The sequence below is a fragment of the Astatotilapia calliptera genome, chromosome 11 (assembly GCF_900246225.1).
Source record: "Astatotilapia calliptera chromosome 11, fAstCal1.2, whole genome shotgun sequence".
Lineage (NCBI taxonomy): Eukaryota > Metazoa > Chordata > Actinopteri > Cichliformes > Cichlidae > Astatotilapia > Astatotilapia calliptera.
Genome location: NC_039312.1, coordinates 34,723,921 through 34,738,637, shown reverse-complemented (window position 1 = coordinate 34,738,637; position 14,717 = coordinate 34,723,921). Strand labels below are relative to the sequence as shown.

The window sequence follows — 14,717 nt, the reverse complement described above, 5'->3', positions numbered from 1 at the left end:
GAACTGAAGCCGTACAGAATCTTTAGAGGAAACCATTTGTACAGACAGGTGCAAGCAAGAGACAATCAGCAGATATAACTTCACATTTGGGAAATTTCAAACTCTGACACAATGAATAAAAAAATAATTAAGTTATATGAATACATTTATGATTAAAAAACAGGTAAAATTTGACTTTTTAAATCAAATACATGAGTCAAATTGGCTCCACTGTAAAAAGAACTTGATGTAATATGAACATCTACAGCTGTAAAGTTCAGAATCATAATAAAGTGATTTACTAAAAATGTCAGCATCATGTTAGAAACATTACACGGTTCTGCTTCCGTAGCTTCTGTCTGTGGTCACTGCATCAAACAGCTTTCTTTAAGTATCTGCATATTTTAAATGGAAGAGTTTGACATTTTTTAGAATTGGAAAAATTCAGATAAAATTGGCAAAGAGAGAAAGTCAGATCGATACAATATCTATCTATCTATCTATCTATCTATCTATCTATCTATCTATCTATCTATCTATCTATCTATCTATCTATCTATCTATCTATCTATCTATCTATCTATCTATCTATCTATCTTCAGCCAATCAGATTTGTTGGCATTTCTTTGCGTCCTCGGCTCGGTGAAAACTGTGTTCGACGAATCGCAGCAGCTTCAGTCATCTGATGTTTCTTCCACCTGAAGCTGAAAACCTCAGAGCAGCATAATGAAGCTCCGGAGACGTCTGTGGACACATCATCAGGTCAAAAGCAATCAGAGTCTGTATTTAGTGACGCGACAGGCGAGTCTACATTTAAATTATGTTTTATACACTTATTAGCAGGAGCCTCTTCTTCATTTTATTCCTTTTCGTGAGAAGTAACTAAGCATTAAGTAGAAGTTTGTAAAATCAGCAGGGAACGGTTACACAGATTTGTCATTTATTCTTTGGTTTTTCGGGGTAAATATTTAATGTCCACAAATCCAGTAAGGACACGCCCCCTCCCTGTGGTCACACCCAGAAATAGCAAAACAACAACACACTGTAAACTCTCTGTTACCTCGTCACTGATCTTTGGCGTTTTTTCTGTAAAAAAAATAAAAAACATATATTCAACATGGATTTTTACACATTTTCTGAAAATATCAAATGTGTTATTATTTTTTCACGAACACAAAAACTCACGATTCAAGGTTTTTAGGGTGTTGGATTTTTTTTGCTCGTTACAAAAAAACATTTCAAACATTTTCTTCTGGAGTTGTGGACTTACACCGCGTTCCAGTTATTACGCAAATGATATTTTTCTCTGATTTTACTAAACAGTCAATGCAAGTGACAGTCAGCATAATCTTCGAGTCATCAACCTTTAGATTATAATTTGAATTTTACTAAACAAACCTCCCAATGAAAACAGCGTGTTTTTGATCAGCAGTTTTCATAGTTGATCTGAAAACTGCTGTTCACAAACGCTGCGCATCTAATCTGACTGAGCTGGAGCTGTTTTGCAAAGAAGAATGGGCAAAGATTTCAGTCTGTAGATGTGCAAAGCTGGTAGAGACAGACCCTAAAAGTCTGGCAGCTGGAACTGCAGCAAAAGGTGGTTCTACAAAGTATTGACACTAAGTATCTAAGGCTTTCATTGTGTGTCCAAGGCATTCAACTATTTCAGGCTTTTCAGCAGCAGAGATCCTTTTTCTTTGTCATATTGCTTGAAAATGCTGGTCTGCTTAATAATGTGGAACATCCTTATTTATTTGTTTTTCCTTTAATTGGGCTCACCTGGAAAACTAATTATACCAGGTGTCCGAGATTGATGATCCAAAGAGCCCTGACACACAATGCCACCATGAGTTTAATTGAAAAACAACAAATTTAATCTTTATGACACTAAAATACAATTTGCATAATGATTTGGAAGGCAGTGTACTCATCCAACAAGTTTGTTTTGAAGTGAGTTTTGAAGATATCAGCTGTAGTGTGCTTCTTCTCGTATAGAAAGCATATAATGGCGCTCCTTTCATACTTGTTAATCTCTAATCTATATCAACAAGTAGCAGCATAAGTTACCATGGTGACAGTCAGCAGTAAAAAGTTGACCCCCTTCATGGTGCAGAACACCGAGGGTTAGCCCTCGTGAAATCCTGGTACAGACCTCAGGAAACATTAGCTACTGTTAGTTTCTACTTAGAAAACTTTTTTGACTATGTTCACCAACAAACAGGAGTGTGAAGCTCGCTAATGTGTTTGCTCAGCTACAGCTGATATCTCACAAATTGTGCGATTCAAACCAAAATTCTTCAGATGAGTAAAAGACGGCAAATACATAAAACATAAAAACGGCGTACTCACTGTGTCGGCGCGACAGCAGGGCGCAGAGTGCCACGGTGGCGGTAAAAAAGGCGGCACATGCAGTGCCAATGATGGAGGTCAGAAACACACACTGACTGGATGCTTTCACACACACAAAAAAAACAAACAAATAGAAACAGGAAGTTTGAGCAGGGATTTTTAAAAGTTCAGCAAGTTTAGAAGACAAATGATACCATAACGAACCCGAACATTGTGGCTAACAGCTGGATTTTTCCATTTGACTGCAGCTAGCCAAACAGCCAAGTACTGCTAAAGAGCGAGAGAGTGTAAGTGGACAAAATATCCTTGTTTCTTAACATAAAGCTCATTGTTGCTGCACAAATGTGATCCCCTCTTACAAACTTTTAGTTTTCGTGTCGTTATTGTCCTCTGAGTCATCGATTCTCTCCCTAGTGAGCTAACAAACAAATGTAGGTCTGTTAGCCGCAACCAACCAACCACATGACGTCATGCTCCGTACTGACAGAAGATGGTGCCAAACTTTAAGCGCTTATTTCTTAAATCCAGCTTCACAGACAGCGTTACATCTATGTCTGTTTTAGAGTTACCTTCGCACAAACGGGCAGTTGATCTGGTAGTGACAGGCAGCTGAGCCAATCAAATCAGTATCAGTGTTGCCAACTCCTCAGTAAGGAAAATCGCTATTGGTTGTCCTAAAAGTCGCTAGAAGTCGCTGAATGACGTCATCACCTAATTTGCATAATTGGTCGTGCTAATATAATTGTAACCTATGTTGTTGGAGAGAGAAATAACATCGTGGAAGAGACATAAAGTGAGTAAAAAACATCCTAAATGCATTTAGAATTTATTTAGAACTACAAATTAAATTTCTTTTAGCAATTATTGTTTTTTTTAAATGTCACAATTCCAACCCTGCTCCTTTACCCGGGCCTGGACCGGCAAAAGTGACCCGAAATAGGCGCTCTGGTGGAGTTACTTTGTGTGTGTGTTTATAAGTAGTTTTAAACCTTGTGATCCCCAAAACAACACAACAGTAAAAGAACTGACTGCGTTACAGTCAGTGCGGAGCAGCGGCTTCGCTCATGCGCGATTCATTTGCAGTTTGGACGCACAGGTGTGAACATCTCCTGCAGCTGGGGGAGGATTGTCCTCCGCCCGTGAGCGCTTTGGCACGGGTGAGGTGCCCACGGCAGCACCGCTGCTTGGTGAGAGTAAGAGCAACACGCTCTTTCACGTCAAAAAGTCGTCATAAATAAGTCTCCAATAACACCAGAAAAAGTCGCCAGATTTGTCGCTAGTTGCTTTTTAGAAAAAAAGTCGTTAAGGGGTCTGAAAACTCGCTAAATATTGCTAAGTTGGCAACACTGCTCAGTATGGAAGATGATAAACACACATCGGCCCTCTCGATGGGAAATTTGAGTATTAAAAAAATAACATGACGGAACAGTCGACCCACATAAAGTCTTATGCACGTTGTGCAAGAAGGAAATTTCACCCCAGCGCTTCCAGCTTAAAATATCACATTGACTCGAAGCATGCGTTAGTCGGGGATGCTGCTAGCACTTTGGCTAACGCGTCACCCAGCTTGGACAAACCACTCACGGAGCATCGGGGCTCAGTAAGTCGACCTCGGACATATTTACTGACGCCAAGTGGATTGCAACAAACTGCAGACGTGTTCATATCGCTGAGAACACGCGCTTTACAAGCTTTGGTTCCTCGTTTCAAGGACTTGAAGCCTCCCCAAGAGTGACAGAGAGAGAGGATACATGTTTACAGAGTTTATCGTTAACATGAATGTTCAAGATGTTCAATGAACACGTTAAGTTCGTATATTTTCCCTTTTTTCTCGAGTCTGTTTGCTCATGCAAAATGAAATGCGATTAATATAGAATAAAAATTATATTTAACCGTGATTAATCAAAATTAATCCACAGTAACCCTGTGATGAGTCTGATTAAACATGTTAAGAGTTTGACTGCACTAATATATATTATATATTAGTGCATACTTACCTATTAGTACATAGGTTTTTTAAATAGTTGCATTTCACAGGAGAGAAGCTGCGCTCTCTTATATTGCCTAAATGTCAGTTACAAGCTTAAATATAAAGTTGAAAAAATGTAATTGCAGCCAGGCTATTGATCAAGTAATTGCGATTAATCGCGATTAATTACGGAAAATTGTGAGATTAATTCGTTGTTGTTTTTTTTCTATTGACAGCACTAATATTTACATTTGCAGTCTGCTTAAATGCAACTTTCACGTCACATTTTGTTTACAGATGACATCAACACACACTGTTGTCAGAGAATAATCTCTACATTTCCAGATGTCTTTCGACTTTCATTATTGACCTTTACAACTTTACACTTGCTGGCTTGTCCTGCACATGCTTTCACACACACATGAAAAAAATAGAAACAGGAAGCGCGAGCAGGGATTTTTAAAAGTTCAGCAAGTTAAAAAACAAACGGTGACTGGTTAGCATCAAAGAGGTCACAGGTGTGGTTAGAAGCAAGAGTGCGGGTTGGTTTTGTTTTGGCCACATGCTAAATAAGCAGAAACTAAAGTGTGAGATATTTTCATACTGATGCTCAAACCAAGCAGACGTGCATGGGGGTGAATATTATCCCAACCTAAACTCTAGATAAACTGGCTTTTTATAATAATGACATTGTTGCTACAATACTGAGGTGTATGCGTTTAACACAAACACACCTTGGAACCACAACCACGGAACAACTTGCTGATTGAAACATGTTGCAGATTGATTTAATTATAATTGTTACTTCCAGATAACTGAGACTTGAGCTGTGTGTCTGCTGCCTTTTGTTTTTTCCGGAATATAAATGAAGCACTAAAAGCCTTCAGATTGTGTTGGTGTGAGTTCCAAAGACAATGACTTACGTTTGACCTCATCTGTCCTGCTGCTGATGGTCTTCCTGATCCTCAGCTCTCCATCACTCAGCACACAGGACACGTTCACACCTGCAGACCAGGTTTCTGCAGGAACATAAACCTGCGAGTTGAAGACTCCCGCCCTGGTGTCAGGGAGGATTGTGGGACTGAGTTCCTTAAGCACATCCTCCTCAGAGTCCACCTCCCAGTCGACTTTGACCCGACCGGTGTCGTTCAGCCCGGACGCCAGGCAGATCAACGGGACGGGGAGGGGCGAGTTGACGTGTAAAGGAGCCAGGAGATCAAGTGCAGGACTGTGGAGCTCTGATTCTGAGGACAGGGTGAGAAACTTAATGGTCATGATTTCAAAGAAAACTGACCCTGCATCATCATCGCAGCCTCTCCATGTCTTTTTGCGATTTTAAAGATGTTTTCTTGTTATCATTTTTTTCTGTGCCGATTGGCACTTGAAAAATCTCATTTTTTTCTTCATTTCCTGTTTTATTCTGAAAGAATTCATATTATCGTGCACATTGCTTTGGTTCATTATCTCTGCCACCTTTCGTCTGACCCACTCTAATTGTTCCCACCTGTGTTTCCTTGTCGGTCGCCCCTCGGTGTGTTGCTTCCCTGAGCTCTATTCTTCCTCAGACCCTCACTGAACTTATTTGAACGTCCTGGATTTAGTCTGGTGTTTTTAACAGCACCTTTAAATCCACAGTAAGCATCATGAAACGTATGATTTTGTTGTTGTTGTCATTCGTGCTTTATCTGCATTTAGGTTCTCTTTTTAACTGCATAGCCAGTTACCACCAAGGTGAGTCAGTCACCACACTCGCATGTCTGGCTTTACAAAGATTGTCTTCTGCCTGAAAAAGCTCTTTTGTGGCCACTTTAATGCGCCTCAGTCCCTTCTTGTCTCTGCTTATAGAAACCCCCAAATGTGGCATTTACACTGTGTGTGGTGTTGGTGCCTTTTGCAATTTTCTGATAAATAATACAGTTTACTGTGCAGTTAATTGTACTAATAGACCATCCAAGAAGCCTCTGTGCTCCAGTTTTAGTGAACACAGTGTTATTTGGGTTTGACTTAGCACTAACTAGCAGATATCTGTGTTTGTGTGATGCAGCCTTACAAGCTTGTATACCATCATGAGCCGATAATTTCACACGACACCCACGTTTTTGGTGTTTTGGCCTCCAAAAACATCTTGGTGTGAGCGGCCGAGTTCAAACCAGCGGGCTGATATCAAGGTGAAAATATCCTATTTTATGTTTCTGCTGACTTTACATCAAAGCCTTTCAATAAATCTGCCTTGTCACGTTTTGTTGGTTGTGTACAAGCAACAAAGTAACAGCCGTACAGATAACTGAGAACATGAAAGGTAAAAAAATTTCACAGTTTTGTTTTTTGTTTTTTTAATAAAGAAAGTTTCTAAGTACGAGGTAGCAACGCAGTAAAGAGCTGTTTCTCTAATATATGAAAAGAACCGCTGAGCCAGCTTTATGTTGTTCTGATCTTACACACATAAAACTCTTAGTTCCTGTTGTGAATTTACATTTACACTCGGCTTAAATGCGGCTTTCTTATGTCACATTCTGTTTGCAGATGATAAACATTTAACGGATCATCCAGTCTGGGTATCAATAAAAAAATGAACTAACTGATCAGCTGCACACACTCATTGACCTTTACATATCCTCCTTGGCTCAGTGCTACTTGCTGCAGGAGCGGCTGCATGTTTGGATGCTTGGAGGTTAGAGCTGAATAACCATGTTACCGTGGTAACAACGTGATAACCATTGTTACCACAGGTTTCAGGCCCTTATTGTCCAATTATACAACTTTAAGAGTGTCATCACTCGGCTGTAACAGCTGTTGTTACCATGACATTATGTGTGTATTTACCGGTTATTACTTTAGTAATAGAGTGGTAATAACTAAGAATTTTTCAGTATTGCGCTCTGCTGCTGCCTTCTTATTCAACTATTATCACTTTATCACTGAGCTGAGCTGTTTCCTTGGTTCCTAAAAAGCTAAAATTGTTTAAATATATAAAAAATTTGTAACAGATTTATTGTTATTAGGATAATAAAAAGAAGAACCAAAACCCAGTGGGTCAAGGCAAATATCTGTTTGACTTGTGAGTCAGGAAGTGTTATAAAGAGACCACCACTCACCTGTGACCGTCACCGTTGTCCCGCTGCCCAGCACTGGCGTGACCCCATCGATGTAGACACAGAAGTACATGCCGGCGTCCTGCTGGGTGGCTCTGGGGACTTCCAGCAGACAGAGCCTGCTCTGAACTCGAGAATTAAACCAAGGAGTGGCACTGAGACCGCTCACCTGCCTGATATGGAGCCATGTCACTCAAGAGCAGCCATGTGTTTCACCAGTCCCAGTGATGTTACATTTGAGGCTGACCTTTGACCCTGACATCACAGTCACACGAGGAGGAGACTGAACCAGGTGTATTCCAGCGGTGACTGTAAGTACAGAGATTTCATCACTGCTCAGATTCACTCAGCTGCAAATGCAAAGGCCTCAAAGCAGGTTTCTTCTTTTTTCCGTTTATCTGGACTAAAGTAATAATATTTGTTTTATACTTTAAAAACTTGTGTAACGATTGTGATGGTGAGCGAGTACAGTACTCTGTTTTTGTAACAATTGTCCATGTTAGCTTCTCGTGTAAATCAAATGTTTTTTTCTATTAAAATTGTTTCTGTTCTGTTTGTAAATGTGCTTTTATTCTGCTGCTGTTACAACCGAATTCCCAAATTCAGTTAAAGGATTATTCTATTCTATTCTATTCTATTCTATTCTATTCTATTCTATTACATGCACAAACTGGAGTCTATTAGATAGATATGATACAAACCACTGCAGCGCAGTACCTGTAATACCTACAGCATGTTCTAATCGCTCTAATAGGATATTATGGTCGACAGTATCGAACGCTGCACTGAGGTCTAGCAGGACAAGCACAGAGATGAGTCCACTGTCAGAGGCCATAAGAAGATCATTTGTAACCTTCACTAAAGCTGTTTCTGTGCTGTGATGAGCTCTGAAACCTGACTGAAACTCTTCAAATAAACCTCTGCAGATGATCTGTTAGCTGTGTGACAACTACTCTTTCAAGGATGTTTGATATAAAGGAAGGTTGGAGATTGGCCTGTAATTAGCTAAGACTGCTGGGTCTAGAGATGCTTTTTGAGTAAAGGTTTAACTACAGCCAGCTTGAAGGCCTGTGGTACATAGCTGATTATTAGAGATAGGTTGATCATATTTAAGAGCGAAGAATTAATTAATGGCAGGACTTCTTTGAGCAGTTTTTTAGGAATGGGGTCTAAAAGACACGTTGATGGTTTGGAGGAAGAAATTATTGAAGTTAACTCAACTTTGATTAGTTGGGCTGCTTCTGCTTTTGAAAATGGAAAGAAGACTCGGGTCGAGCTTGTGAAGTTTTGTTCCCAACGAGTCCTGTGAGCTCTGCCAGTGCTGATCGATACTAATGCATCTCTGTGGATAATGTAAAAAGCGTCCGTGCCAGCAGCGCTGAGTTAAACATTTAAATAGGCTAGAATATGATATTCATTAAGAGCCTGAGTTGTACATACAACGAGTTAAAAGATAAAATAAGTCACATCATAAGCAAAACAAGACAAATGGTCAAAGACGGTAATGTGGGACAGGATGACATTATCATATAAAGTAAAAATGATGTTTTTGTCAGACCCCAGATGTTTTTGCCCAGCTGTGGTCAGGTTTAGGCTTTCACCAGTTTCCCCAAAGAGAAAAACTTTCATCAGAAAAAACTCATACAAATGTTTTTAATGGAACTTTATTTTTAAAAAACTGAGATTTTGTAAAATGATTTTATGTGGCTCAGCCTTTGATCTGAATATTAAAGCAGCTAATCATTACAGGAAATGATTATTGATTATATAGATTATTGCAGGATGTGAAAGACGGCAGCGGTAAAAAAGAAACACTTACCGGAGACGCTGAGGCAGATGAGAGGCAGCAGCTTCATGTTGGCCAGGAATAAAGTCGTTCTGAGACAGTGCTGCGAAGTGTCATCACAGTAATCAGGCCACTGCAGTTTCACCACCGTCAGACACACACACACAATGACAGGATGTGATGTCACTGTATAAGATGTTCTTTATTCATCACAAAGCTGGAAAGACTCACAGGAGTGTCGCTCAAACACAACCTGTAAAAGAACACAACAACATAATAAATCAGGATGGAAATGACACAAAGGAGTTTACAAAAGAGCTCAACATTAAACATAATTAACACAGTTTAAATGTGTTTACATTTTTCTAAATGTAATAACAGCTGAACATAATACAGTCAAGTAAAATAAAGAATTTAATAAACCACAAAAAGAAAAACCGACTTTAATGACTAAATGATAAATAATTGATTCCACTTTTGTAAGTAAAGATTATTTAATTTTATTTTGAGTTTTATTTTCACTTCATTTCTATTTTCCATCATGTTTTCGATTTTAATTTTGTTTTTAGTTTATGTCACATCTTTTAAAATTAGTTTTTCCCATACATTTATTTTTTTAACCTGTTCTTGCATATTTTTGTATTTACTCACTCGTTTCTTTGTGCATTTCTTTATTTTTCAGCTTTCTGTTTTTTGTGATTTGTGAGTTATCAATAACTTCTGAGTGTTTTCAGCGTGTGGAGCTGAGACGGTGGGAGAGGTCTCTGTCAGGCCTCTGGAGCAGGTTTCATTTCTACAGGGAGTGCAGAATTATTAGGCAAATGAGTATTTTGTCCACATCATCCTCTTCATGCATGTTGTCTTACTCCAAGCTGTATAGGCTCGAAAGCCTACTACCAATTAAGCATATTAGGTGATGTGCATCTCTGTAATGAGAAGGGGTGTGGTCTAATGACATCAACACCCTATATCAGGTGTGCATAATTATTAGGCAACGTCCTTTCTTTTGGCAAAATGGGTCAAAAGAAGGACTTGACAGGCTCAGAAAAGTCAAAAATAGTGAGATATCTTGCAGAGGGATGCAGCAGTCTCAAAATTGCAAAGCTTCTGAAGCGTGATCATCGAACAATCAAGCGTTTCATTCAAAATAGTCAACAGGGTCGCAAGAAGCGTGTGGAAAAACCAAGGCGCCAAATAACTGCCCATGAACTGAGAAAAGTCAAGCGTGCAGCTGCCAAGATGCCACTTGCCACCAGTTTGGCCATATTTCAGAGCTGCAACATCACTGGAGTGCCCAAAAGCACAAGGTGTGCAATACTCAGAGACATGGCCAAGGTAAGAAAGGCTGAAAGACGACCACCACTGAACAAGACACACAAGCTGAAACGTCAAGACTGGGCCAAGAAATATCTCAAGACTGGTTTTTCTAAGGTTTTATGGACTGATGAAATGAGAGTGAGTCTTGATGGGCCAGATGGATGGGCCCGTGGCTGGATTGGTAAAGGGCAGAGAGCTCCAGTCCCACTCAGACGCCAGCAAGGTGGAGGTGGAGTACTGGTTTGGGCTGGTATCATCAAAGATGAGCTTGTGGGGCCTTTTCGGGTTGAGGATGGAGTCAAGCTCAACTCCCAGTCCTACTGCCAGGCCAGTTTCTGGAAGACACCTTCTTCAAGCAGTGGTACAGGAAGAAGTCTGCATCCTTCAAGAAAAACATGATTTTCATGCAGGACAATGCTCCATCACACGCGTCCAAGTACTCCACAGCGTGGCTGCAAGAAAGGGTATAAAAGAAGAAAAACTAATGACATGGCCTCCTTGTTCACCTGATCTGAACCCCATTGAGAACCTGTGGTCCATCATCAAATGTGAGATTTACAAGGAGGGAAAACAGTACACCTCTCTGAACAGTGTCTGGGAGGCTGTGGTTGCTGCTGCACGCAATGTTGATGGTGAACAGATCAAAACACTGACAGAATCCATGGATGGCAGGCTTTTGAGTGTCCTTGCAAAGAAAGGTGGCTATATTGGTCGTGTTGGGATTCAGAGATTCTTTTATTGCTACCATATAATCTGCCTTATGAAGAATGTATTAATAACATGTTTTACAGTATCATTTATCAGTAATATTTCCTGCAGGGTTTATAAAATTGCATTGAATATGTCTGTCATCACATTGACCTTTCTATTTTTATAGGTTGAGTTCATTTTATACACAATGCATGAATGTGCTTGGTTAGAGTTGATGTTCCATTCGAGAAGGTTTTAAGCTTCACTGGTGAGAGTGTCCAGATGATACATGCTGAGGGGAGATGAGAACATAGCAGGTTAATTGCATGCACGCTTACGATACACATATTAATCTAGTAGCAGGTCTGAGCGAAGGCCTAAGCGTCTTCTGCTTCAGTTTGAGACTGGCTGCAAAAGTACTCTACTTAGTGATTAATGACGAGGGTCCATTATTAGCTCTCGGAGATGGTGAGACCTGAAGTTATTACCCTAAAAGGCAAGCAATGTAGAAAAGAGAAGTTATATGTCGGTGAAGGGTTAATAGAAGTGTACGTGATGTACCCTTGTCTGCACGGGTTGAACTTTTGCCCGTCTGTCACCATGTATTTTTGAACTGTATTGACGTAGGTGTGATATTTTGTCCTATAAAACCAGAACCCAATGTATTCTTGTCAGAGCAAAACAATCCCTATGTTGATGGTTGGTTGTTCTGTGATAATAAAACTCATCGTTTGATTGCACTTTTCCGGAGCCTCCGTTGTTTGTTGTCTGGTCTAAAGTTGATCGATCTCGCAACAGTCGCTGATTCATTTTTGTTTTGTTTTTGAATGTCAGAAATGTTTATTTGTGAATGTGGAGATGTTATATTGGTGTCACTGGTAAAAATAAATAATTGAAATGGGTATATATTTGTTTTTTGTTAAGTTGCCTAATAATTATGCACAGTAATAGTCACCTGCACACACAGATATCCCCCTAAAATAGCTCAAACTAAAAACAAACTAAAAACTACTTCCACAAACATTCAGCTTTGATATTAACGAGTTTTTCGGGTTCATTGAGAACATGGTTGTTGTTCAATAATAACATTATTCCTCAAAAATACAACTTGCCTAATAATTCTGCACTCCCTGTAATGAACACGGGAGGAAGCGAAACACTGTGCATGAGTACCAGTTCTGCATTCACAATTTAAAGTAAAAGTTTAAAGTCTATCACCAGATATGCTCATTATTGCTTTATGTCTTCACCACTTGTAGTTTTCTGAGGAGAGTATAAATGCAACGAGCATAAAGAGCCTTTTTAAACAGCTGTAAACCAGAGCAGCTCCCTCTGTCTTTTACTGAAAATAAAATAAAAAGCTGAATAGATGCACGGGCTCGGCAAGCAAAAATAAACACGCAAGTTTTCCGTCTGGCAAAGAAAAGAAAATTTATCTGCACAGTGTGTTTAAAAAAAGTCCAGAAAGACTGACTGTTTTTGATCAGCTTTGTTTGCACCCAGGACCTCAAGGGGGTCTTAAAGGAGGGACCTCAGACTGCAGCGTGAGTGCCCGAGTGCAGTTAATCACAACCACAAACAGTCAGCGTGACCTATGACCCCGAGCTAAAGAGAAAAACATTACAGAGTCGGTCTGAGGTCCCGGCTCAGCTTCGTTCCCACGTCCATCAGCAGTGGTGGTGGCATGTTTTTACTGCTGGCCAATCAGCCAATCAGCTTCAGGCGACATTAGAATAGACTAGAACAGAATAGAACAGCCCTTTACTGTCATTGTACATGCACTACAGAATTGTGGGCGCTCCACACCAGCTGTGCAGGAATAAAATATAAATAATAAACAGCAGGAATAAAAACACACAGAGAAAGGCACGCATCGGACAACAAGCTGCAAACAGCTGTTTCTGTGAGGTCACCTGCTGATGTCAGCTGAGAGTTTCATGTGTTCAAGCTGCAGATAAGAACCCACTGCATGCTGATCCTGCTGCATGTCTGGTGCTGAGGCTTGTTCAGAGGGTCTGATGGCAGGTTTGGCCTGGTTCTGTATGAAATACCAGACTAAGCAACAGGAAAGAACGATCACATTTCCCATAAACAGTTTTTACTGATTTAATCTGAATAACCCTTTAATGTCCTCACCAAGAAAAAAGCAATGGAAAACTTTTTTGTTTGCATTTCATATTGATTTGGGTGAGTAATAACCACAATCAATACATTTTTATTGATTAGACTCTGTAGTTTTAAAATATTGATCTCAACCAAACGGCTGAGATGTCCCTTTATGGTAAAAGTATGAAATGTCATGCAAATACAAGTACATTAGATAATACAGTTGAAAAAATCAAATAAAGGGCCAAATTATAATTACATTAATAACAAAAACTGTCCAGGCCATTGGATACAGTTTATTTCTAGTAGCATGCCAGTGAACATTGCTGTTTTCCAAGGAAAGTATTCTATCAAACAACAAAATACATAGTTTTCATCTGCAAATGTGAAAAATGTGCTGCAGCACAAAACACTCACATTCAGGCCACTTCTGATTGAATGCTACTCTGCAAAATCAGTTTTGTTTTTAAAAAATAAAATAAAAAGTGCAAATCAATCACATCTGCTTGTGGTTTCTGTCTTTGGGGTCTTAGGGTGTAGCATTGATTCTGCGGTCTTTAAGAGCTGGATCATGGTTGTCCAACTCTAGATGCTGGCTTGTTAACTTGGTTCAGACACAGCCAGGCGGAAACCTTTTGAGAGCCATTAGTTTCTGGTCCAGCAGGGCACAGTCCCTCTTGTAGACCAGGTATTCAAGTCAAGGATGTATCCGAACAGTGGGATATGCCATCTCCTTAACTTGTAACTTATAACTTGTCTTATACAGGTGTAATAGCATACCAGAAAGTTTAATTCCTCCCATATGATAATTATACACAGGGATGAGTGATGGGCATGGGATGGTGATCTTTGCATTGGACTCTTTGCTCCACCTTTTGACCGATGAAAGAACCATGAACCCCACAGGCCTTGTTTAGGAGGTTGACACATTTCTTGTCAAACCATTTTATTGCAATCAGACCTTCATCATACCGGTAATCACAGGCTCCATGGCCCTTCTTCATCAGGTCTTTGTCTGCCATCAGGGGAGCTCCAAGTTCTGGACCAAGCTGAAACTTGTGAAGAGCTGAGGTTCTTTTATGGGTTTGCAAAGTGTTTTTTTTTTTTTACAGCTTTGGCCCCTTAAAGGGAGCTTGTGTTCCTTTTCACTCAGGGGAGCATTGAAGAATGTAGATCCTCCTGACACAGCAGCAAGTCGTGGATGATGCCAGGTGAACAATTTAAAGCCCCACTCATCTGGTTTGTTGGCAATATACTGGTGGAGAGTGCCATAAAACCATGAACTCAAACACACTGTGGTTGAAGGTGGATGGTGTCATGAGTGTCATGCCACAGGACCATGTGATTTTTAGCCATATAATTGTTTAGCGTCCATATAGCACTTGTTCAACATCAAATTATAATTTCTTAGTAATACTTAGTAATATTA

At 39.9% G+C, this 14,717-nt stretch overlaps 1 long non-coding RNA gene across 1 annotated transcript; it reads right to left on the bottom strand.

The window, feature by feature from the left end:
- Positions 1 to 565: 565 nt before the first annotated feature.
- LOC113032433 (uncharacterized) lies at positions 566 to 2,960 on the bottom strand. The gene is made up of 3 exons (XR_003273873.1): positions 2,329 to 2,960; positions 1,040 to 1,065; positions 566 to 723 (listed from the first exon to the last, which is right to left on the bottom strand). It is a non-coding gene; the product is annotated as an uncharacterized LOC113032433 (long non-coding RNA).
- Positions 2,961 to 14,717: the final 11,757 nt, after the last annotated feature.